The 26,410-nt window shown below is 42.3% G+C and overlaps 1 protein-coding gene across 7 annotated transcripts in view; it reads right to left on the bottom strand.

Moving 5' to 3' along the window:
- FGGY (FGGY carbohydrate kinase domain containing) overlaps positions 1 to 26,410 on the bottom strand; it is a 325,810-nt gene that overhangs the window by 213,218 nt on the left and 86,182 nt on the right. For 5 of the 7 annotated variants that reach the window (XM_033008779.2, XM_033008783.2, XM_033008781.2 and 2 more), the window contains one exon: positions 25,542 to 25,606. The gene's annotated coding sequence lies outside the window, so the exon portion shown is untranslated. Of the gene's footprint in view, positions 1 to 75; positions 185 to 2,071; positions 2,128 to 25,541; positions 25,607 to 26,410 lie in introns of those variants that run through there. The other 2 variants (XM_042807464.1, XM_033008784.2) reach the window with 2 other exon arrangements.

Here is a 26,410-nt window from a genome sequence, read left to right as displayed (position 1 = left end):
TGACAGAAATGCACCACAGCTGTGCTACCCTGAGAATGAGCAAGATGCAATGGCCAAATTGCAAGATGCGGGTACCTGGGCTCCGGGAGCGGTGTAGGGGAGCCAGGGCTCAGCCTGCAGCAGCAGCTGTAGAAGACAAGTCCAGGCAGACGATAGGATGACAGATGGTAAGGCAACGAAGAATCTGGGGAACAGACAGATCTTTAGCTACCAAAGGGACCTTCTTAATACCTCTGAGCGTGAGTTTTTGGTTAATCCTGGCTTGAATTACAACGTGCCAAGAGAGGCAAGTGCCCTTCTATCCCATCTATTGCAAGAGAGTCTTCTTGGCATGGTCAGAGACCACTACAGCCTCTCTTCCCAAAATGCAGTCTGCACACAATAGGGAGAACAGAAACATACCACTTCTCATATGGCTTACTTTAACAAAGCAACTCTAAGAGCATAGTGACAGAAATTCTGGTATGAGACTGCTTAAATTCGGCTGGTCACATGCTGAGCCTTCCTTTGGACTTCTTAGTCTCAGAGTTTAAGATTTCATACACCAAAGACAAAGTCAGACTCCTTCATCTCCTGGGTGGGTTGATAGGTGACCTGTATCACAGTCAGCAGGACTGAACAGTGTCTTTCTGCAGGTTACCAGCACTGCCCAGGAAGGTATCTGTCTCAGCTGAAGGACTAGGAACCCACCGCATTATTGCAAAAGGATTACATTATTTCTGATGCAGCAGGAATAAAAACCATTCTGTATTGTAATATGAACACAGTGTAACCTTTTTGCACAGCAAAAGCCTCCAGCCACAACAGCAGCAAGAATTAAAACCACGCTTACAAGATGTCCAGATACGGATATGATATGTTTTATCATTATTCTGCAGACATATGTTTTGTGTGACTTGGTTCATTTATTTCCTTTTTGTTTTCAAAAGCTAACACGTGGCCCCGAACAAAAATGACACAATGTTTTATTTGTTCAACTCAGTTAAAATCACAGCACTTGTTTTGCAGAGTTTTACATAATAATGTGCTGTTTTGTATGACTTTTATGTAATTTAATTTCAGTAAACTAGCCTGAAATAATTTAGAAAGTCTACAGAGATTTTGTGAATTCAGTGTTAGGGACTTGTATTTTGCACATTTACTCATGTCAGACTTAAAATTCAATTTGAGTGTGGGAGTTAGTTGCTTCCCTGTCCCTACATGGAGATAAAAAACACAACGTGTGACAGGATAAATTCTTCCATCTTATCCAGGACTAGAAGGGAGGGCTGCTAAACTCTGACACTCATCTATTCAAATGGAGAACTAATGGGAAAAAAAAGAGACGGTTCAGGAAAAGCATTTTTCAAGTACAGATTTCAAAGAGGTGGGAATTGATTGTCTAGTGGAAGCCTGGGGTTGCCTGATAGCGCTGATGGACAGACTGGATGAAGGAGATATGTGACAAAGGAGGTGACAGGCTCTCACTGGTCAGTCTGGAAAAAGAACAACAAAATGTCAGGAGGAGTAAAGAGAAACTGTATAACCTGAGGGAGAAGCCATGAGCTGGGGGAAACCTGGACATCTCAGAGACATTGACCAAGACCCACAATATACCGCAGAGCAGTGAGGAAACCAACGCAGGTTTCTTCATTTATTGTTTTGTCCAGGTCTGTTGTTAACAGTTTCTGACAAACCTAAATGATCTCTTTTGAAGAGATCCTCTCCTGCTGAACAAGGCTGGACCTCTGGGAAAAAGTGTGCTTGAACAAGGGGAAATGAAGGGATTAACACAGGCTTTAAGGGTGAGGGCCTGTTTTTGTGGAAGGGTAGCACATCTGGCCAGCATCCCTGAAAGTCAGGGAAAATGCTAGTGCAGCCGCATAATAAGGAGAGTCTAAGAGAGAAACAACCCTGAGTGATGGGGCCAAACACATCGGTCAAGTTGGGGTTGAACTAAGGGAGCTTCCCTGGGCACTTGGACACAGCTCTGCTGTAGCAGTGAATCAGAAGTGAGACAGAAGCGACTCACAAAGGATGAAAAAATTCACCACCAGCACCCAAGGCTCTGAAAACCCCACGGTGCGCCTACCTGCAGCGACAAGTACCCACAGGACATTAGGAAGTTAGCACTAGATCACTTTTAAAAACAGCAGCTGAGTTCTTTTGAAATTGCTTCTCCAAACCTGACTGTTTGTCCTGGTTCAGGCTCAAACCACAACACTGTTTCTCTGGAGGAAGCCCCTGGAAAACAAACAAGCTGTCAGATTTGCAGCGCTCGAGACTGTGTTTCTTGTTCTCATCCCCTTTTGTCTTGTTTCCTTCCTCTTTTTTTGCCGTTTCTGCTTTCGTATGGACAACGTACTGAGCAGTGGGATTTTGACATCAGAGGAGAAACTGGTTGCGACAGAGCGAAGCATGACGAGCACAGAAAAAGGAAAGAGGGCAGCACGCAGACGCTAACAGCCTTGTCACGTATTCGGCACCGCTCGTCAGCTGTGACTGCACACTGCGCTCGTAATTTTGATTTGACTGCCACGAAGGACTGTGTTCCTTCATTCTTGCTTCAGCTGAGGCTACACCGCAGTTACAAAGGTTCAGAAACGCTCAGCATGCATGTTTTAAATTACAGCTAATTCATTTTGATATGCCTTTTTCTTGGATCCGTAGACAAAATGACTGCAGTGGGGTTTGAAAACAATCAAAGGCAGGTTTCCCTGGGAGATACACATCAAGCTATGCCCGTGTCTCTGGAGTGTTGCAATAGAGCTCGTAGCAACCAGGGCGAAATCAGTTCTCCTTTCCGTGGCAGGAGTTTGAAAAACAAAATAATATCTTGTACCTTAAGAAAAACAGCTCCAGTGGATTGGTTAGGAAGATTTCCTCTGCATTTTTGACATCAGGACCACAGCTCTGACAAAGTCAAGATTAAGCCTGTTTTCTAAAGAGATCATTATTATACTTAGATTCCTATTAATGTTTCAAGGTAGCATAGTGCTAATGTGCCAGCGAGAGAAGGTGGTGGTGGGGGAAGTAATGAAGTTACAGTCCTTTATTGTACAGATGGAACGTGAGACCTTTTTTAGGATGTTATCTATCAGCCTGTCTGGCAAATGTCTGTCTGGTAATAATGTATCTGTCTGCTGAAACAAGCCTAAATAATGCAACATTGTATCAATAATTAATAGACAGATAGGTCAACAAGTTCACAGGCAGACGAGATCTGAAGGGAACCGGCAAGATGGCAGGAGCAGCTTTGCAGGGAAGGGAAGGCCGGAGCGTTCGCGGCGCGAATCGCCGGGGCCATGGCTCTCCACGCTTACGTCTGCTGGGTCCCCACCTCCTCATGGAAAACAGGAACCTGCTGGGGTGGCACTTCCCAGGGAATAGGGGATTGCTCCATTTGAGGAAGAGGGGCAGAAACTTCCCTTTGATTCCTGCCCTCACTGAAATTCCCAGAAATGCTACATTGACCAGCAAAAGGTGCTGTTTCCACCATGGGATGTAGAAATCCAGCACACAAGGTCATTTTTTAGTCCTTGGAATAAAAGGGAGGCTTTATCTCACCTACCTTTACCTGTTTGGTAGTTGGGTGCCAGTGATCAGCTGAGGCTTTCCCTATGCTCAGAGAAACAGATGCGTTTGTACGACGACTCACGTCACCCCAAGGGAAGGTTTCTGAGGGACCCTCTGAAGGTGCCCCCCTCCACAGCGGGAGGCCAGGCAACCTCCTCGGACCAGCCGGTTTTTAGGTGGCTAAACACAGCCAAACAAACCAACCCCGTGCGAAATGTCGAACCCTGAAAGCTTCCCACGACTGAGTGGCCCAGGGCACATCAGTGTGATCCCATCTCCTTGGAACGGCGGCGGCAGCACCAAGGGCGGGTTGATCTTCAAGCCTCCAGAGATGCGTACGCAGCTCCAGAAAGCTCTGAGGCACACCCGGACTGAAACAGAGGTGAGCTCACGGAAGGAAAAAGCAACCGGAGTATCCCATGCTCTTGGTTTGGGAATCTAACTTCACTAAGCACATTTAGCAGCCCAGATGAAATGAGAGGAAAAGAGGTACTGCTGATTTTAGTACAAACTGATGGTAACAACAGCTGAGGGTCACCTACTGACCAAAACAATCTGTGCCTGAAGTAACCTGAGGTATTTTAAAATGGAAAGAGAAAAGCATCAAACTCACCATATGAAAATGAAATCAAAATCAGACGAGACATCAAAATAGAAATATGGAGAACGAGGTATTAAAATAATAACATCTCCCTTCTGAGAAGAGGGCAGAAAGTCATGTTATTTTGCTAACTGTAGTTCCTTACCAGCAGTCAAACCAGGAGGGTGGGCTCCCATCCGATACAGAAGCCTTCTGACTTGATTACTTGAGATCCAGGGACAGAAATACAAGATTGAAGTTGGTATTTGTAAAACAAACAAACAGAGGAGGCAGACTATGATTGTGAAGACTTCATCACCTGCAGCTGCGGTCAAATACCTACATATCAAGTGTTCAAGCTGATCTGTGCACGCACACACCCCACACAATGGGACCCCTTAACAATAAAAATGTTACTAAAAGTCTCAAAATATGCACAAGTCTGGTGTGGTGTGAACACAGTATCTAGGCAAAGCAATTATATTATGTATGTTAAACTTGTCTCAATAGTGGCAACTTAAATGTGTGGGGGAAAGAATTAGATTTTGGATAGTTGGGTTTTTTTAGTTGGTCATTTGGGTTTTGGGTTGTTTTATTTTGTTTGTTTTTTTGTTGTTTTTTTTGTTTTGTTTTTTTTTTTTTAAAAAAAAAAAAACACAGGTCTTGTATAAGAAAACACAGAAAACATCACAACTACATTTTTCAGAAAACCACAGCCTACTTACAACCAAGGGAGTGCAGAAGGGAAACTGAAAGTAGAAAAGAAAATCACAAGCTGCAAAGGCAATTCTAGTAACAAGTCATTTTAAAAAGCAGATGACCAAGATAGAAAAATCCCAAATTAATACTTACAGTAAACTTTGCTTTTGAAGTTGTGTGATAAGTTAGTTACGGAAGATTCTGTCAAAGGGATTTTCTTCAGAGTGAAGCCCTAAAGTATATGGAGGCTGCTTTGTCCTCTAGCCTGTTTCTAAATAGAACACACCGATTCTGCTCACTCAAGGAATTCCACCAAGCTCAGAGGAGTGACACCAACAACAAGTGAGGTCAGTACCTGATCCATTTCTGAACTAAGATGAATTCACAACAGGAAAGTCAGGCAGTCCCACAGTTCATGCAGTCAGTGCTCTTGAGAATGCATTATGAAGCTTTTCTATTTTCTTCTTTTAACAGAGCACATGGCTTTTGGGTTCAAGTGTGCAAAAGCACCAGAGGACTTGTATGCATTGTCTCATATTCAAGACACCTAAGCACTTGGGAGTAGATTCTACAGAAATTAGTTCCTAAATGCAGGAGCCACTTTTCCTCTCAAATTCTCAGCCCAGATAATGTTGTACTGCTTTCCTGGGAGTTTCTGACCCACCGAGGAACCCCCCTGGGGTAGTACATGCCCTGAATTATGGAAATCTGAATTTAACCTTACGACTGTAAGCTTGTGCAATAAGCACCAACGCAATTTATTTCTGCAACTTGCCCCAGGACAGAGGTACACATTGCCTAAGGAGGATGGGCCCCAGAAAGTGCGAGGGGCCCTGCATCGCTGGGCAGTGACAGAGGAGCAGGACCGCAGCACCCTGCTCCCAGTAAGGGCAAGGTCTCCATCCTCTCCTGGTCCTCTCCCAGCTTCCATGGGAGCAAACCCAGCTGCTTACAAGCCCCATTTATACGTCTGAAACCCTGTGGACAATTCTGGAGGTGGCTAAAGAGCAAAATGTACCTCTGAGGGCACCTGCTAGTGATGCCAACATGCAAGACACTGAATAGGAAAAGGAAGTATTTGGCACTTAGACTTAGGTGGAGTGTAAATTTTCCAAATTAAAGACACTACAGTTCTAGAGAAATGATCAGATGAGAGGACTCCTGGCAAGATGTGTTGTATGTAATTTTATAAAGAGCCTTAGGGACACAGACACCCAATTCCCTTTCATTCTGAGTGGTTAATTCCCTTCTTCTCCTTTGAACATCAACCTAGGTTATGTGGGATGTCATTAGTTTCCCTGCTTCTCTCCTAAGGGCAAAACAACGAAGGCCATTTTTTCCCAATGTATAGAATTGGATTTCCAAGGTTCACTTCTGGAGTAAGAGCAACCACCTTGTAGTTCAAAAGTAATTACTTTTATCATAAGGATGCCTTTCCCTCAACTTAGTTGGCCTCAAATCAGAAGGCACCTTCTACCAGTACACATTGTCCTCACCATCTCCTGACTCTTGTACAGTTCTATTTCTCTGATCTCTCCACTCTTATTGTATGAAGTTCCTCTGTTCTATAATGCAAAATACTTTTTATCAAGTCAGACAAAAGAGCCGGACTTCAAGAGGTACCGTGTTCTCACAGTAGAAGTTTGGCAGTCAGCAAATTACCACGGTTCATTTTGTATGTCCAGTTACTTGATCCCAACTCCTTTCTCACCCATATGGTAGGAAAGATTATGCTTCTATTCATGCCTCACAGTCTTTTAATGGATTTAGGGCACAGCTCTTAAAAATGCATAAGAGAGACAGGCATCGCATGATTTTGCTATGGATATTTTATGAGCAAGTCTGGGTGCATGCTGTGTGCTTGAAACAAAAGACTGCACAATTTGCTACCAGGGCAGGATTGGTGTTATTATATCTTGCATTCAAGGCTGCCAAGAAGTCTTGGGTAAGAAAAAGAACAAAACAAAGGCATGGGAGAGACACAGTGATCTAGTAAATGGATCAAGACAGCACTGATACGCTGCATTCATTGTCATTAAGACCTATAATTCAGTCATTTGTCAGAGAACAAATCCGATTTAGGAAGCAGCAGCCCGGCCCCTCCTTTTTTATTGGTTGTTATTTGGGGGTTGCATTTGCCAGTTAATTGACTTCAACTACTACCTTGGAAAGATGTTACTAGTACCTCGGTGTTTTTTTACTTCTGCACCTGCAGCAGCCATCATAAGATATTTTGGTACCAAGAATCACTTCAGCCATTATTTATCAACAGAGTCATTAATTTACATTTGGAGCATAGACTTCCACTGTTACTGGACTGATTAAAGGCTCTGTTTAACATTTTACAAAGAATTCAACTGACAAAGAAAGCATCAATGCTGTTCAGGAATCTGAAATCTTTTAGATGTGTTTTCAAAGGCACACACCTAGGGGAATCTGCCTTCCTGAGGAAGTGTGGATGTGCTCAGCACTCAGTACCTTCCCATTTCCAGCTTGACTGTAATTCCTTTGACGCACCTTTAAGGTAAGATCACACACACTGAGGCCCAGGTCTACCAACGGTTACTAAACCCAACAGGTTGGATGCAACCTCCAGCCCAGCAAGTCCTGAAAATGGCTGACTGCCAGATGCTGGGAGGGCATCTCAGGAAGGAAAGCTACATTCACGGTTTCTTACCTTCTTTCCCTAGGTATCTGTGATGACCAATCCCCTCCAGACAGGACATGGGTAGGGTGGCCCCTTCTCCAGTACCAAACTTTCCTCTTTCATATTCTAATCACTGCGATTTACATGACCAAGAGCATGATGAGTAAGGACATGACACCAGCTCCAGACTTTCTCCCCTCGGGAGAGTTTCCGCTGTATGCAACAGCGGCAGCCCAGGTTCTCTATCATCAACTTCAGCTTGAGCTTGCAGACACTGGCAGGTGGTGTTTTTTCCTGTGGGTTGCAATCTCATTTATCATGGTGGGCCTATGTACAAGAAATGAAGAACTAAAGCTCTTGCAATGCTTAATCTGTTCCTTGAAAAACGTGGACACAGGATGGAAGTAGGGTTAGATACAGTGCACAATCCACTGCTCATCAGCCTTTCCAAATCTATTTCTCTCATCACCACTGCAAATACAGCAAACGCTGTTTATTTTTTCTTTATTCTATGCATACTGTTTTCACTAATAGATAACTATAGAGCGATACACTCATGCAATGCATTACAACTGGAGAGCTGAAAGAAACTGCAAATCTAAGTACCAGTAACAAATATCCAAATTCTAACTGCAAGGACATGCCTATGCAGGCAGCACCCCATCTACAGCTATAAATGATGGTGTTTTTCTTGTAACCGTACTCAGAAATGATCTTTTAAAGAATCAGCTTTGCCAGAGACATTAGATGCAATCTTCTGTTTCAGTGCAGATTCATCACCAGGGAGGGCACAAAGGAATTTTTACACATTACTGTTACACGTCACTATCTCATTTTTCCTATGGGGATATTTGAGTCTCTCACAACATATTCAATGGATCCATGGTTTATACAGCAACCCCATAATAATACTTAGAACACACACAGTCTTTTGTAAATATTATCTTATTATACCAAATGTAACAACTTCTATTTGCTATTTATGGGAATGCTCTTTCTCAAGATGCTTCATAGTAGAGAAATGTAAATACCTCTGAAGTGGTAGTTTCTATAGAAACTTATTTTTTCAGTGAATTGTAGAATAAATGGCCTAATTTTCTACTTTGCTTTAAATCTCACAGAAACCTGGAGCATCTTTCCAAAGTGGCGGATAATAATACTTTGCAACTCTAGCCATTTATGTCTTTGAAGCTTGCTGTAAATATATGCCTTCAGAAGTATCCTTAGGTAATATCATTAGTCTCACTAAGAAGAGGAGGTAAAACAGCAGGTAAAAGACTTTATACCAAGTCGGGTGTCACTGCCTAACAGCTTGATGTGTACTCACTATTTTATTGCTGGCTCTATGACAGTTCATCTTATCCCAACCTCAGAAATCAGCAGTTTCACTCCCATCAAGAAAAGGTCTCTCTCAGTAATGTCTCTAGAGTGAGGGCTGAATACAACCCCAAAACTGAGAGCAAAAAATGTAGTATTTTTTGGACGCTCAGCTGGTTTTGCCCAATGGATGTGTGAAGAGTTAGCAAGTTCATCTCAGGGTTGGCAGTGCCATTGCAGAGCAAAGCAGAGCATGGGACAACACGGGTTTGGGGCTGGTTTGTCTACAAGACTTTCAGATTTCAAGAAGGCTAATACCGGGAACCCATTTTTCCTGGCATTGACACCGCCTGAAGAAGCTCTGAGGAGAGCGGCCGTGAGGAGTGTGTGTCTCCCCTCAGCCCGTTAGGGAACGCCATGCCCAGAAGGTTAGTTGAGGAAGGAAGCTGAAACTCAGTTGGGCTGAGCAACCACTTCTGATTTTTTTGTTACGACACTTTTTTTTACAGGGAACAAACACAACACGTAAAACACAGTGTGAGTGCAGAGCCCCACTTGCCCAGGAATTATGCTTTCCAGTAAGGAACAGAGATGAGTCCCCCCAGACTCCTTCCCACTGCCCTGGCACTGATTCTGCTCCTTAGGCTGCTCTGGAAAGCTGCCTGGGCATCAGGCACTTCGTCCCCCAAGGAAGGTGTTTAGATGCCAGATCTTCATGTGGCTAACTGTGCTGCACATCCCTGTTACCGCCGTCCCCAGTCCTGCACAGATGCTGTACGTTAGTGCTGAGATCAGAGCTGTAGGAGTCGGCCCTCCTCCACACACCAGATGGCTCGCTCTTCTGCGTTTGTTTTTAGTGCTTACCTATCTGCTCCTCGACTTCTGATAGTCATGTGAATTTGAGAAGGGAAAAAAGAAAAGGCTTCCACAACAACTAACAGAAAAAAAAAAAAAAATCAAGAAGTTTCCTTTTCACATGTTATCTCAAAATACAGAGAATATACTCAGGAAGCATTCTGAATCTTCTCAGAAAGGAAAGAAATCAAGAAATAGGGACAGTCAGAGATGTGAAGAGTTCCTCAGTATCCAAAGAGTGTGGACAGGTTGGTCAGTGCTCCCTCTGCTCCAGAGACAGGAGAAGACACACTTCAGACCAGAAGACTAGACTACGCAACATTTTGGCTGGCTTCCAGTTTCACTGCATAATGAAGAGCAGGTATTTTCCACATTAACCTTGTCCTTCCTAAAACAGTGGTACTTAAAAGATGGCAAATCTGTCTAAATTCAGCAATCAGAATCTATCTGATTTCACACTCTCACTTTTAGGGATGGACATGTCTTGGTTTTATCTAAACAAAACAGCTTGCAATTCTGCACTACCTTTGCAATAAATTAACACGTAAATATATAAATAAATAGCAACTAGTGCAAGTGAGGCATTTTACAAATGTGTGATACTTCCTCTCTGGACTTTTTCAATCCGGTACAGTCCTTCTAACTGTTGTGATTTACTCTGCAAGTTGAACAAGATCCAGTTCCTGTGATATAATTATGCCTAAAAAAAATGTCTCAAAGTTGGTTGCATGAAGAAGCCTTAAAGTGTGACCCATCTGTATTCTCAAGACTTGCAAGCAAGAAGGCAAATGGGGAGCACTCTAAATGAATGTTTTTTAAAAGCATCTTAGGAACATCTTGCAAAAGCCTATCTCAGATTTGTGGCTACTTGATATAGGTTAGTGTGGTAGTGCTTACATGCTAAAATAAGAGATAGATCATTTTATCCCTAGAGCCTTGGATCATGTCAAGATAGAATTCGCAGTGGTGGCCAGTACCCGGCTGTCCCTCTCTAGTAACCCTCACTTAGAATGATAAGCAAGGCAGGAGCAAATCCAAAACATGATGGGGTCAAAACTGCATCTTGTAATCAAGCTGTAGTGAAGGCAAGCAATAGGAGGCACAGCTCAGTTCACACCAAAAGGGATATAGCAAAGTATCCATTAAAAATAGGTAGCACTATAAGAAAACCACCCTCAACCAACTATACAAGCAGAGATACTATCTCCTGATCCTTCCTTTCCTCTGGCAGATCTCTCCCACCTCCTGCTCTGGGCTTCTCAGCTTTACAGTCGGTGCAGTCAAAGCGCACGCAGAGGGGTGCTGGTTCCCATTTCCTGCCGGGAACTAAAAGGCTGTCTGGCAACTCACGGAGGTGACGGCACTGCTAGCACCACTGCTGTGGCCCTGCATGGATATGGACAGAAGTGCATCATCCCTTCCAGACAGGGATATCAGGTTTGGAATGAACCAGAAAAACAAGTGTTACCTCAAATAGGCAAGCTGAGTATCCTCATGGAAAAAAGCCAGGCTTTTTTTTTTTCCCCCATCACTGTATTGTCCTCCATTTTCTTCCCATGGCTAGGGCTTGATGAACATCCATTTTCCTTTTCCCCACCTCTAATGTCTGTTGCTCTCACATCCTGGTCCCACTTAACTACGTCCATATCTTTCCAGAGCGCAGAACCCCACTCTCCCCATGAGTGGTTTCCTTTCCTCCCCGACTCCTCTCATCGCCAGAAGCCCTATCTCCTCCTATTCCCAGTGGAGAAAGCTTTGCTCCCCATCTGATTTGAATTCCTCCCTCCTTACTTGGGCAATGACTCATTCGGAGTAATGGCATTTTAAAAACTCTACAGAGAAGGTAGGTAGACTCAAACCCGAGTGGGAGTGCATATAAAGTACAATGTTAGTGGGTGCCTTCAACCCCAAAACCAGAAGTTTCCAAACTTCCCTGGTTTATAAACAGTGACGAAAGGCTGGAGGCTTCCTCCTGGACATATGTGTTGATGGCAACTACCACAGCCCAAACCAGTGCCATGTTCTATACATTAATATATAACATTTAATATTTAATCATTATCATTCATCATTGTTATATCATATCATTACATGATACCATTAGCATATCAGAGATCACAGAAGATTCAGAAAGAAGTCAGAAATATTATCTAGAAGAAAAAAAATGTAAAAATTTAAAAAGTGTTTTTCCATTCCATTTTAACATCTTGAGGGGAAAGACTTCTTACCATGAAACGCTTCTATGTCATTAATAGTACCCTTTCTATGAAGAATCACTAAATGCAACATTTTTCAACTCACGGCTTATCAACTACTGTCTTTTCTGATGAAAGTGAATTATCTGTGCTCATGCATCACCAACAAAAAGCCCTTCTAATTACTGCGATTGGAAACAGTGGTCATATAGTCACACTATAGCCCATGTCTCAGTGCCATTTTCATTCTGAATCACAATTTGATTCAAGTCAAGAAATAAAATTTTTACTGATGAAAGTTCTGCAGTATTCTTTATCACCTGAGCACATGAAACAAAAAGCTACAGTATGAATTTGTCCAGAACTTGATGTGCTTAACAAAGAGCATGTTGTTTAATGACTTTATTCAGAACACCTACATGTTTTGTTCCTGTTACTTGTACAGCTCTTACATGTGACAAAGAGACTAATTTTTCAACAGAGGAGGGAGAAGGAGAGGGAACAGCTTATGGACTTTTAAGCATGTCTTCATTCTGAGAGGCAAATACAATAATAGCAATATGGGGCTCCACACCAACTATGTCTCAGTGACTTCTTTTAAACTTGTTTAGCCTATAATTGAAGGATAATTTTTCTTATTACCGACTCTGTCAGCTCACACTGACATCAGAAAACCCAACAGTGTTCTTTCTGGCTTATGTTTCATTACCAGTACCCAATTCTGAAAACTGAATTCTCCTCTGTGTGCACGAGCATAATCCTGAAAATTACGGCCTCAGTCGTATTTGTGCAATATCTTGGCAAAAACTCCGCGGCGCATACGTACCCCACCAGTCACTATATGCACTAGTGTGTCTTGCTTTCTGCTCCGGCCATGGACCTACAGCTCTGCCAGCACTGGAGCTGTGTAGCTTGTTGGCTCAACTGTGATTGCTGTGTTCTATTCAGAGCTGCCCAGCGCATCCCCCAGAGTCAGCTCTCAGGTAGCTGCATGTGCCTCCGGGATTTCAGCGGACAGAAGCTACACCTGCCTAAGGTGAGCACCTTTTGCATTAGGCATCTGCGCTGCCATCCAACTTTCATGGGTATGGATCTATTCCCATCACCTTTTATGTGCTTCCTGCCTGACCAGGATGAGCAGGGATGGAAATAAAGAAGTACAGAGCTAAAACCTTAAGTCTCTAAAGAGCTATTAGGGACCAGTGTTCTCTACACACCCCAAACAGTGCATTATGAACAGCCAAAAAGAGCTCAAGCTGACGTAAAAATCCTACAGTCTGTTACAGGACTGAGAGAAAACTTAGCAGACAGAAGGATGTCGTGTTGCCTTTTTGGAAGAGCCACCTCTTGCGTTGAAAAATCTATTTAAAGCCAATAGAACTTCTGTTTTCCTTTGGTCATGCTTTTTCTGTGTCTGATCCTGCCACAGTTCAGACTCTCATGGTGTAATTAAAAGAGACCACAAGTGACAGAGAAAACAAAGTAAGTACAAGTGTTACGTATAAAAGTACTGAGGATAAAAATTCTTCTAAAAACTCATTTTTGAGCAAACTGACATTGCAGGTTTTTTCACTTGGATTTCAGAGAGAGGCTAGCAAAATTTACAGTAACAAACATTTTAATTCTCACTCAAATCCGAGAGTGACTCAGCACTGCAAGGAAAAGCAAGACTAAATGTTGTGAAGTTTTGACAAACCCAGCCCAGGAATGAGCAAGCAGGACTCCAACTTGGAAGCAGACACAGGGTTTGCATCTGAGGAAAACTTTGCAGATTATATTTTGGAGGGGGTTTGTCACTGGGCAGTCTTACTGCAAAGTCAAATCCCATGTGTATATTGAATCCAATGCCAAATAATTCTGTTCTGGGTATAAAACTAGTCAAAGAATTCCAGGAAGCCCTTCCTTACTGAGGAAACTAATTCAAAGTCCCCCAAATACATACCTAAAAAAAAAAAAAAAAAAAAAAAAAACTTTTGTTACATGTTTCTCATTCACAGGCACCTCTTTCTGGCTTCAGGGCGACTCTGCCACTCTTTTCAGATTTCTCATCTTTCACCCGTATCCACAAGACAGCTGGCTCTGGTGAACTCACCAGCCCAGCCTTTACTTGTCTCCAGCTTGGGATAACTTGTACTGCTTACAGATACTGTTTCTTGAGAACAACCCCTTAGATAACCTGCACACTCAGATAACCCCTGGTTCCCTTCCTTCATCTCTTGACAGATCTGTCAATTGGTGCAGCTTCTGGAGGAGACACTCTGAAACCAGGAACAGAGGGGTCAGATGAGGGGTATCAGAGATAAGGGAGATGGAGGGATCTGTGGGAGGGCAGGGGGAAAGGGAGGAATGCAGGACCAGAGGCTGGAGCTGAATTGTAGCGCGAGATGCTCTGAGGCAAACTTGCAGTGTGGCCTGTGAGCATCCGGGACCAACACAGCTGGCAAATCTCAGCGTGAATCTCTTCAGTTTCTACACTTTATGTACAAAAAGAGCATAACCACTTTTTTCCTCCTCTGGGTAATCCTTATGCAAATAGAGGCAAGGTCCAGTTATAAGAAGCTGCTGCTCCCCCGTCCAGGTTCATATCAAGTCTCTGCTTCACAGATACCAAAACGTGAACACATGGTGGCTGGGAAGAGACGCTTCGTTCCAGATCCAGTCTGGAACAAGAGACGAAAGCTGGCGGTCGGAGCAGCAGCTGGCATAGCCTCAAATTTTCAGGAGAAGCCATCAAGCGACAGTAAGAGTGATCTCTTCCTCTGCCTGTTGCAACACATCTGCTCGGGCTGGGATTCCAGGCCATTCCCTTACTGACCAACGTCAGCAAGCAGCGTGTGCTTTTGAAGGCTATTACATGTGTCCCATTCACGCTCACTCCAGAGGTTCCTGTTTCATATCCTGTTCTGATTGCTCTACATTTATCACGTAAATTCATTTCAAGTACACACAGGGGAAAAGAAAAAAAGTTTGTATGTATAAAGATTATAACATATGAGAATTTGTTAGGGGTTATAATAAAGCTTAGTGTTAAAACCACACTCCCACCACACAAATACATGGACATTACAACACCATGAGCTGTATTTCAGATGAAAGTTAAGGCACAAAAATAAGTCATTTGGTCTCCAGCAACCTTCTAATGTGCACTTTCAGAGGCCTCCCAACTTTCGGAGTCTCTACACGCATCACAAACTGAATGCTAGAGCCAGCAACTCTCATTCATCCAAATAAACTGTACTGACGTAAGTCCTTCAGAAGCAGTGGATCTCTGAGAGACAGGAACAGCGAGCAGTAACAGACACCAGCACTTCAATGAATTTGAAGGGAAACGTTTCTTTCAAACTGTCAGAACACATTGCAGAATTTTGGAAACATTCTATTTCTCACCTGTTAAAAAGAAATGTTTTCATTTCTAATAAACAGATCTTTCTGCATCTGAAGGCCGCACTGCTGCGTGGACACTGCTCTGACAAGGCAGCCTACGCAGCCCTGTTTTCCATCAGAGAGTTCCTGAAGGCTGTGCTGCCTGTGCCTGCTATTCTTGAAAGCAGAGATGGGATTACAGGCTTCTGTGGGGCATCCTCAACTCACACCCACAGAGACCCAACATGCAATTCTCTGCAGACATGATTTTTCCTACCAGCTACTCCTGTGCTGGGCACTAATCCAGGGAAGTTAAAAAACCCTCCCCCGTGACACCCACTCAGCACTACAGTATCTGTTTCCCAATCCTTCTGATAAGTGTGCCTGTTATTTTGTTCTAATATTGTCCCAAACACAACAGTATCCCCCTACGCTAAACAGCAAAGGAGGGTAATTCCAACTAAGCATTTACCTGCAAGCAATTTTCCAATAAAAGGGGTAAAAAGATGTTGCAGCCCAAACCCAACAGAGCATTGCGACTACTGTCTCTAGTGCCTGTGATCCTCTAGCAACAGTGACCATGCCAGGACATCGAGGGCTACATTCAGCAATCAGTCTTGAAATATTTCATGCACTAGAACACCAAGGACAGGTTGCTTGGCTCTGCTTTTCATGCTGTAGGTTACAAATGTTTTGACAAATTTATCTGACTTGCAATCAGTAAATAAGAAAGTCCTAAGACACTTGATGTGGGAACTGTATTTCCCAGACAAGAAACATATTCCTATCCCATTTCCAAAGGGAGTGTAAGTCTTCAGTGAGTAATACAATAGTCCTTACTCCTATAGCCAACTCACATTGTCTCTGAGATTACCTATATCGACCGAGCAAGAACTGCAACACGCAGTTACTGCTTTTTTTCAGTAGAGACCTGAGAATAGACCAAACTCCCCGAGTTACCTGGTTAACACTATAGCTTACTGTGCTAAGGGCATGCTCCTATGAACAATGTTTACACCTTCTGTCAGCTCTAGAGGTGCAAGAGGTAGAGTATTTCCATTTAAGAGACTTTGGTACTAGTTCCTATTTCAAGCTAATCTTCACTGACAAACTGTATTTCTTACTGAGAAGTTGGGCTTTAGGATATATATGCATTTCCTCTCTCTCCAAGACAACACGAAGATCTTTTTCTTCCAACTCCAAATATAAGATGTGCCCTGAAAAAATCTCCTGGATTGTTTAAACACCAACATAAGGATTCTCCCATCTGAGGGAGAGAAAGAGGAGGGCATGCACCACATGAAAAAAAGGATTCCTCCTGCATCGTTGGTTCTCCTTAGAAACTCAGAGACTGTTCTGTGTACACAACAACACTGTCTCTGTTACAGACTTCTTTCAAGTCTGAAGAAAGGGATGTTGCGAAAGGGAACTCCTACTGTGTGCAGCTCATTTAGTTTGCCTTTAGGTCAACACAGATGGACGAGATAGGGCCCCCATGGCTCGTTTCACCTCCATCTCTCCCCTTCTGGGAAGGGTTTCATCACTGTCACAGAGAAGATGTTCGAGAGATGCTGCATTCTTGATCCATAAAAAAACTCTTTTTTCACTACAGGCACAGCAGATCCACGTGGATCACGGAGAAGGTTATTTGTGCCTATTTATAGCGCCTCGCACCTCAAACGGGTTGAAGACTGAATATGCAAATAAATGCACCTGAGGAACCAAAGAATATGGTTTTCTCAGTCACCAGAAATGCTCTGCTCTTTTTGATCTTCATTTACGTCTGTCTTTCTATCTCCTAAAAGAAATCTTGAACAGTGCTTACAGATATTTAACTGTTTCTAATGTACTATAAAGAACAGTGAAGAGTTTACACTTCCCTGAATGTGACCTGAAGGCTTTCAGACAGGAAAGCACATACCTTTTTACAGATATCTGATGTGTCTACGGAATCAGATATGATTAATATAGTATGTCCTCATTCTCCAAGGGGGAAAAAAAGAGAGAGATTATCACCATGAAATACCAGCCACAGATTAGGTACAGTATGAAAGAAAAAGATTAAAATATGGATTGTGGCTCTTGTTCAGATACACGTCTTTAATGGAGTAAATTTCACCTAATAAGTCATTTTTGCTCCATCAACCAACCACTAATCTCTGGTAATGGTGTTCCAGGTTACTGACTGAGTTGAAATACATGGAAAATGAATGCAGCGTGCAGATCCTGGATACCCGTATTTGTGATGCTGTTGACACAGCAGAGGCTCGGTGCACTCCTGCTGCAGCCATGTTTCCTGTTTCTATAAACATGCTCTGTTTGAAAAAGGGCTACTATGGGCACACATGTGCAGTTTATAGCTAGTTTTGTGCCAACATAAATCAAGCCCAAATGCCATCTCGGTGACATAATGTAAGATTTATGCTTAAGGGACTCCACATACATAAGTAAGTAGGTTCCAAAGTAATTAATTTGAGGAGTCCACTTACATTTCAATCTTACAACCAGACAGACTGCCCCGTGGTTCCCTTGGCTTTTTAGCGTCAGGGTCCCCAGATTTCACTCTTCCATTTCCTTCACTTCCTCACTTTTCAGGGTCAGAGCTTAATGCCGCAAAGGGAAATGAAACAGAGAAAAACAAAACAAAACAAACTGTGAAGCAGATTAAAGCCACGTTTGACATTCAGGTTCAGGCACATGGTTCCTTTTTCACCTACAGGTATGCAGTAGTAATCCTTTTGTGTCCACAACTCACAGTATAAACACTTTTTAAAAAAAAATTGAAGTTTTCTAAATGCATCCCCACTCCAAAAATGTCATGGCTTTTTAAATGTATTCTATTTTATGTTCAAATCGGCTGAATTCAAAATTGCTTCTTTTTGCTTAGAAATAGTCTGGGAAGTAGACAGAAACCCTCTTAGACTTCTCTCAACTCTTGGTGCTCTAAACTCACAATCTCTGAGGGGAAGGTATTTGCAGAGTAAGCCACAGAAATTTGTGTTTCTGCTTGTTAGAGGGGATGGGTTGGCCCACTCTGCTCTGTCTGCCAGTTGTCTTCTCCTGAGTGGGATGGAGGCAATTGTCATCAGCCTGTGACTCTTGCAGAATTCCTGCTCTGACTGTGGCATTAAGCAACACCTCGTACACCAGTCTGCTCAGCAAAACTAACTTGCTAAAGTCAGGGGCCAATTCCTTTCCCAGGAAAATCAGAAAATTAACTCTTACTACCTTCTGTGGAGGCTGGATCAAATGCAAGTGAAGAGACACGCAATTAGTCATGGGACAAAATGGCCCATCCAGATTCAAGAGGAGAGATGTTTTATGGGCGATAATTAGCTTTTGCTTACCCAACCTATATATGCTGCCCTGAGTCAGTGGCCATGAGGCCATTCAGCAATTCACAGGATCAACCTTCATGTTTTCGCAGCAGAGAAAGCTGGAACTGTTTCACACAGCCATCACAAAGGTTATGAGCTTGGTCCCACATTTCTCCCTATAGTATGCTCACATCTCATGAGGAGGTCAGAGGGATTACAGTACATTTTTGCAGATCCTAGCCTGTTCTTAAACTGCAGTGTTTCCATATTTGTTTACGCAATACTAGTGCAGAACCTGTTTCTATCAGACAGACTGCTTCAGTCTTCATGCTTTTTAAAGAAGAGAGGACGGTGCTAATATGGGTAATTCCAGTGAGATCTCCTCTGGTTCATTTAAAACTTCCAACCTCATTTTCAGAAGGGATTTCGGCTTTGTTTCTGATTTAGTCTGACGAATGTGCAACAAGTGTCAGGGCTGCCGCAATACTTAATGCATATATTTCCATCATTCTAGCGTGATCGGTACGTAATGATGGAATATGAGAAGCCACTGAAAGAGGGCAGACTTCATGGACCTGGTGAGAAAGGCCCAGAAAAAGAACATGAAAGCTAGTAACAGAGTATAAGAAAGCATGGCATGACTGACCTTTCCTGGTGAATCAGTATTTACATAGCTAAACTTTTACTGAACTATTAACCAGGCAGAAATTAAAGGCTCTCCCTTCCAAGTGGATTATTGCATCTCTTCTTTCTCATTTTGGGACCTAGAAAATAACATTTCAGAAAATGATGCCATGGTTTTGAAAACCCTGATACAAATTGATGTTTTCTACAACAGCTTAAACAGACACGCAACACTTCCATGATTTTGGAGATCTGAGGGAGGAACCAAATTTTTCTATTTTCTGGTTGCACTTACTACTTCTTCTTCTGTGCTTGCCTTGTGCCTGAAAGATGTAAACAGAGGGGGGAAAATATGGCTAAAGGAATTATTCAACAAAATAAAAAAGTGCATGTTTACATTTATATAGAAACAAAACATGCAGAGCTGTTTCTCATAAGAATCTCCTTTATTTTAGAGGAGAAAATGTAATGATTGTATGATTTTAATGTTTATGTAAGGATAATGACAGGTAGAATAACTGTACAAAGCCAATAAATAAGACCAAACTTCTCATATACAATTTAACTTAATTCATGCTCATATATGACCCTCGTCCTCATGTCAGAAGACAATTCAGTCTTCAGAAAAATCAAAATAAATGTTCAGAATTCTTTTGAACAAGTCATCCCAAATTTAAAACCAAATTCTTCTGCTGCTGCAAGGCAAATGGACGAGTCTTCCAGTGTGGAGATGAAAGGGTCCTGAAAGAAAACGCACTTGCAGTAATCAGTCAGATTTAACATCCTAACAAATGAGATGAGAGCAGAGGAGTTAAAATGAATGTGCAAGTAGGAAAGAAATGCAGCATAGACTTGAGGCTCATCTCAATTTTTTGAGTTTTTAGGAAAATAAGTATCTTCCGTTACATCCCATCTCTTGCTTTCATGATCATTTTGCAATTTCCGAATTTTCACCAGCTACAAAGAGAACACTCTACTTCACACGTGATGTTAGGATACCCTGTGCTGTTGAGGTGACATCCTATGCCAGATTAGAGAGCCCTCTGGTCCTTTTTGTATCTGTGGTTGTAAACACTAAGTTAACAAAAAAGTAAAAGGAAGTTTGCAATAGGCAGCTATGGGCAAATCTGCCCACAAGAAGTTTCTTTTCTCTCCCTAAAAGTCAAAGCCTGATTTGTGTCCTGAAGCAATTCCTGTGCATGATACAACTTTTAATTATTTTCAGTCCTTGCTGTAGTTACTGTAAGCGTCCTCATAAACTGAATAAATGCACCTTTTTCAGGGTTCTCCTGAATTCTTCCTGGTGATATTTTGTGGCAATTAATTTGTTTTAAGATCTGGATACCTTCAAAGATGCCTTAATCAACAGCACATTCTGGCCTCACCACAAAGCTCCTGAAATTCATACGTGTTAAGTCCAGACAAGTCTCTCTGAAAATGCAGACAGGTGCCCACAGGAGAGGGGAAAACGCAAGCTTTTTCCCATGCTCTCCCAGCTGGCTGGTAAGCGTGTGGCCCAGCTCCCTGCCCACCAGCTCCCGCCACAGATCTGGGCAGAGGAGGTTTGAATCCAGCCAGTCACTCTTCCTAACCCTGCTCCAGGGAGCTGCACCCACCAGACGCTGATCCCGGGAGACGTGCTGTGGAAGCCCACCTTCCAGCTGCCCCTGGGAACCAGCTTCTGGCTGCGGAGAAGTCCTTCAGCAAAGAGTGAGGGATGAAGGAAGTGGGAACACAGGCAGCAGGGACACTCCCTGCAGCCGCCGCTGCTCCCAGAAAATGGGCTCTTGAGGAGAAGGGGCAGGGACCTGAATAAGTAATTTTAAAGTTGGGGGAAGAGGTAGAACAAGTCTTAAGAGAATGTGGGAGGACATGGGAAAGAAGTCCAGAGAGCTGCTGATACAGATCCTTAGGTCAGTATAATCAGCAAAGGATCATGCAATAAGCAGGAATGAAATCATGGCTTGAGCAATGATTTTGTGCCACCAATAAAATTCTGTGGGGAGTAGTCACTGAAAGGGTAGGCTTAGCCTGGGTTTTTCATATTTAGGAGCACAGGCAGCTAAAGAGCTGAGGGGAAATGATTTATGAGGACAGAGCTAAATGCTTATTGCTAGGTTAAACAACAAGTAAGGGCAGACATAACAGCCTACAAATACCCATAGGAGTAAACGTCAAGGAGTGTGAGGAACTGTTTTGAACAGCAAGATAAATTTCCTAAGACTGAAGCGCAGTAGCTTGTTGATACACCTGCCCAAACAGCTGAAGTTTTGTCAGCCATGACTACCCTGGGCAAAGCACGAGCAAACAAAAGGCAAGGAATAATTCTGTGTTGCTGGACAGGTGAAAGAGATTATTCAAATCTCTCACGTTCAGAGGATCTCCACTTCTCCATCATCGGAGAAGCTATCTGCAGTGTTCAACAAGGTATACAGGAGTTGGAGACACTATTCTGGAGACGTACTGCAACTGCTTTCCCATTATGATTTTTGTGATAGCAGCAATTACAAACCTTATTTCATCAAGACAGTTTCAGGCTGATTGTATAAATGCAGAAGTCACATAGCTATTGCAAAGGAATAAGCACACAAGATCACTCATAGCTAGAAAGACTATCCACCACAGCAGCTCCACTACAATTAACATCAAATTTATCCTGCAGGGGAAGAATGTTAAAATTGCACCTTATCTAATGTCCCCTTAACCCCCTGAAATAGCTTTTAAATGGACTTGAACTTTGTTCTGTGATGAGCATCTGCACGAGGGGTGAGATCCAGCCCAAGGTTGTGTTTGAGGGAGGTAAAGATTTCAGTAGGAGACCTGGGGAATGTGCCTGATGGGAAAAGAGCTGCTGGGGCTATACTGAGCAGGAAAGCAAGGGAAAGGGAAGGACTGCAAGGTAAAAAGCAAATAAACAAAAAGGACCTTTGAATTTTGTTTCACAGCACGGAATTGCAACCGTGGCAGGGCCAGGAACAAGAGGCTACAACTAACAAGGTAGAAAGGGAGAGTGGGATTTCTTCTGAATCCATCAGATTGCAAAATTATCATTGAATTAAAGGAAATAAATACAGGTAAAGGGGAGAGAAAAGAGCTCCTACATAGTCTTGAATTGTGGTAAGGGGGACGGGAAAGGAAAACTAAACAAAGCAAATGCACAGCCACAAGAAACAAATGTAACCCTGAGATAGTTTCTGTCTCCCTCTTTTCTGGCAATATCATGTTTCCAGCCTGTGGATTGGTAGTGAGGATAAAGCAAACAGTTTCCTTACTTCTTCCTGCCCTGATTGAGACACTGGATCACTAATGCAGAGCGTTGCTTAACTTAGGGGTGGTAGGAACCCAGTTCTCACTTTGCCTTGACTCCTGAAAATCAATCCCAATGCTGATGTCCAGTGACAAGAAAGAAAAGACTGTTCCTTCATCTCTGCATGAAGGAAGAAGGTAAATTTCCTGAAAATACTCCCAAAACTGTACACGACTTCACATTTTTGACAGAATGAAGAAGTGAGAGATGAGGGAATAAAAAAAAAAAAAAAAAAAAAAGAGCCATGCATGACTCCTATGGTAAGGAGAGGACTGAGAGAAACTCAGGTAAGCTGGGATGGAATTTGTTTTGCCTGAGCATCATAAGGTGGGTCAGTTGATGGCTGTGTGGTTTCAACACACGCACAGAACAAAACACATTGCTAAAGTGTCATAAAGAGAACAGACGGATTTCGGAACTATCTAAAAACAAATTGCAATCTGTCTCCCATCTTAAGGCTAGGAAAGAGCTGACCATCCTAGAGGAAATTCCACTCAATGTCATTACACCATTCCAAAGCATTCTGGAGATTTAGGAGCTGATAAAGGAGAAATTAAGGTACAAGAAAAAAAAAAAATAAATCTGAGGAACTCTTGTTGTCAAAGATTTACAAATGGCATGAAAAAAAGTATTGAGGAAGAAAGGCCTTGTAATTACATCCTTAACTTGAGATTCAGGTTCTTCTTCTCACCTTAGCTTAATGCCTAAAACATTCAAAACAAGAGGTGCCTTATATATTTGTAAACACTATGTTGCTTAAAGGTACACGATACAATATACAATTTCATAATCCATGGCATGGTGTCAGGAGGCTACAGTGGGAACAGATGACCGACTATGCAGTAGCTCCATTCCTGTGGTAAATATATCTCAGAAGATTCAGGTAGTGTCATGGTACACAAAATTGTGCCAGGGAGAGACTCTGAGTCTATTGTGTCCGTTTCTGTGTTGAGGAAGGAAAGTGTTTTTCACCTTCCAGACTTGTTTGGGGTTCTTTCTCTTTTTTTTTTTTTTTTTTTTACTTTTCTTTTTTTTTAGAAAAATCTTGAGCAGGAAGCTGAAACAATTACCTGAACAGAGCAGTACAGACAGTAAAATCTGACTCCCAAAGGAGCATTTTCTGTCATACAGTAGCTTCCAATGAGCAAGACACCTTCTGCCCTTTGCTTTTGTTTCATTTGTTTTGTTGTGTGCCACAACACATCACATTAAAAACCAAGGTAGGACACAAAAAGAAGAAAACAATCCTTCCTGTGAATCTTTACTTTTGTTTGGAATCCCTTTCTGGATGTTTATGGCATCCCATAAAGTTCCTGAAACATGCCTGCTGCATTTTTAATTGTCATTTTAAATGCCAAACCCCAGAAGTCTTGCTTATATTGTATGCGAACACAGTGTCTGCTTATGTTCAAACCCTCAGGCACTTTAAATAACTCTACTGTACACAGAGAACGTTGTTCATTTTGTTTTTACAATTTTTGCCTGTGTAGAAGGAGCTCTAATGTCTTGAGAACATAAATGTATGTTCATAACTAAGGAGCAAGATCACAGCTGGAATATACCTGAGCCTTGGATCATATTTCAGCAGTGGCATGAAGCAAAAAAGCAGCTTATTTCTCTATTTAATTTACAAGAGCTACAACTGGAACGGCGCATACTAGACTTACTGACGTAACGCACAGGTGAGTGCGTGTTACAGGTCCACCTCTGTGCCTCATCCACAGGGAATATCAGACTGTTTCAGCCAGACTTAAGAGCCGTTACTGCTGGAGCCCTAGAGGAACCTGGTCCCAACCCTGGTGTGTTAGTAAAGGTGGCAGCTGCCACAACAGACTTCTGTGTAGGCTACAAACTTAGGGCATAAAATGGGGGTCTTTTTATTAATTCCAGTGAGTTTCATACCAAGCCTCCATTGTTCTGTCTTAAAGAATAAACCATTACAGAGAACTCATAAGCGAATTTGCTTTTTTCTTTCGAAGATTAAACAGGAGCAGATCAGAATTTCCTTTAAATGCATCTATTTTTCATCAGTATTCAATAAGTTTTATTATGGGCTTAAACACAACAGCATATATATCTTTATACTCAATTCCAATCTGCTCCCTACATGTGTTCTGAAACTCATATATTATGTTTAGATGTGATTGACCATGAAAGTCACAGGGTAATACATGTTCACTGAGTAAAGTCACAGACAAGTATGTGGCCAATGTTCATTTTTTGCATTAGTTTGCTGTAAATAATCTTACATGCAATTTTGCCACTTCCTTTCTATAGGAATCTCTGCAAGTAGGTTAGCATACTGCGGCTCACAGAAAGCTGACACACGGTATTTATGAACAGAGGGGAAGTAGATTAATTTCAGTGTTTGATTCAACATTGGAGAAAGGCTTTTTGCAGTATTTATTCACCCAATAAGAGGCACAGTCTCTCCTCTGGTCTGGCCATATTACCAGAGAAGGAAAATTTCTGTTGAGTTATGACTGTAGAGTATAGGACTATCGGTCAAAGAATGAGATGCTTCATTTCTCAGTGTGCATCCCATACAGCCAGTCCTATAATAGCTGTCATTATTTGTAACACGCATGGCAGGGGAATAGGTGGAGAAATGAAGCCATGCATGTAAGGTAACACCCTTTTTTTTAAGCAACCACCATTTCTTGCAATGACACGTACAAGGGTCATTTGGGCTTTTCCTTCCCTTGAAGTCCGGGTTTCCTGAGAGGAAGGAGAGCTGACATACAGGAACAAGTGGCTGCACACCATTTCCAGCAGTGCAGTAGACCTTCCTCACTGACACAGGTTTAGGAACCACATCTGAATCTCCAAACTTCCTGATGATCTCCCTTTGAAAGGAGGGAAGATGGGGAAGGAGATGGGTGGAGAAGGTGAAGAGGTGGTTCTGTTCTTTTAAAGGCCTTGTGAACACAGCGAAGGTGCTCCTACACCCTTGAACCTACCATTAAAAGCAGGTTGCAATACAAGTGGGCAATACAAGGTAATGTTTCAACTAATAAAATTAACTGGACTAGCAACAATCTTCTGCTTAAAAAGCTGTTTATAATAAACAATGACTACTTACAGTGTCACTGCAAGATCACTGGAGGACTCGGAGATCGAAGAGTATCTGGTTGATCTGGCTGAGACCTGGAAAACACAGCGTCACATATCAGCAAACAACACCAGCAATCAACGTATTTTTTTATGAGGGCTGTTAGAACAGGAGGAAATGTTCAAATCCAGACTGCTGGGCCACTCTGTGACCTAATCCTGGTCAGAAAGAAAAAAATCTGCCATTCACTAGATCACCACTGATAAAAGAGAAATACTTCCATTCACTAGAAAAGAACATCAGTTTGTGTGGTTTGTACTGCAGGTCTTTTTTAAGCCTCTAAAAGGGTTAATCGAACCCTAGAGATAATAAATACATTATTATGCTGCTGTGTAGGTGCTAAGAAGATGAATATAGGTTGATTTTTACAAACTTAACCTATGCAGAGTGAGTCATAATCTGAACCTTGCGTCATTCAATAAATGGGTCTTTTGAAAGTCAACCCACTGTCAATGGGCTGATAGCTCTCAAAAAGCAAGAACCCTGCTCTCCTGCCCACAGGCTGCCTAATTGTAGGATCAAAAAAGCCATTCTCCCTGGGTTACAATGTGATGGCAATAATAGGATCCAAACAAACAACTACATTTTTGTGGTTTTGCTGCATCTCTCTTAAAAGGTCAAAAGGTTTTGACTGAAACAACTGTTTTTCGTGAAAGATTAATTCTTAATCATAAATGGGTGTTAATCTCATTGCTACTTCTGCTGCACCTTCTAACAGTGTTTCTTTATTCAATTATGCCTCGCATCAACTTTTTAATTAATACCTTCATTAAGAAAACCTTGAAGGTTTAGATAAATAACATTTGCTTTTGTGCATTTCAACCGTAAGCTTCTGTGTG

The sequence above is a fragment of the Tyto alba genome, unplaced genomic scaffold (assembly GCF_018691265.1).
Source record: "Tyto alba isolate M040663 unplaced genomic scaffold, T.alba_DEE_v4.0 Super-Scaffold_1000006, whole genome shotgun sequence".
Classification (NCBI taxonomy): domain Eukaryota; kingdom Metazoa; phylum Chordata; class Aves; order Strigiformes; family Tytonidae; genus Tyto; species Tyto alba.
The sequence above is the reverse complement of the archived record's forward strand: the minus strand, read 5'-3'. Positions and strand labels throughout refer to the sequence as shown.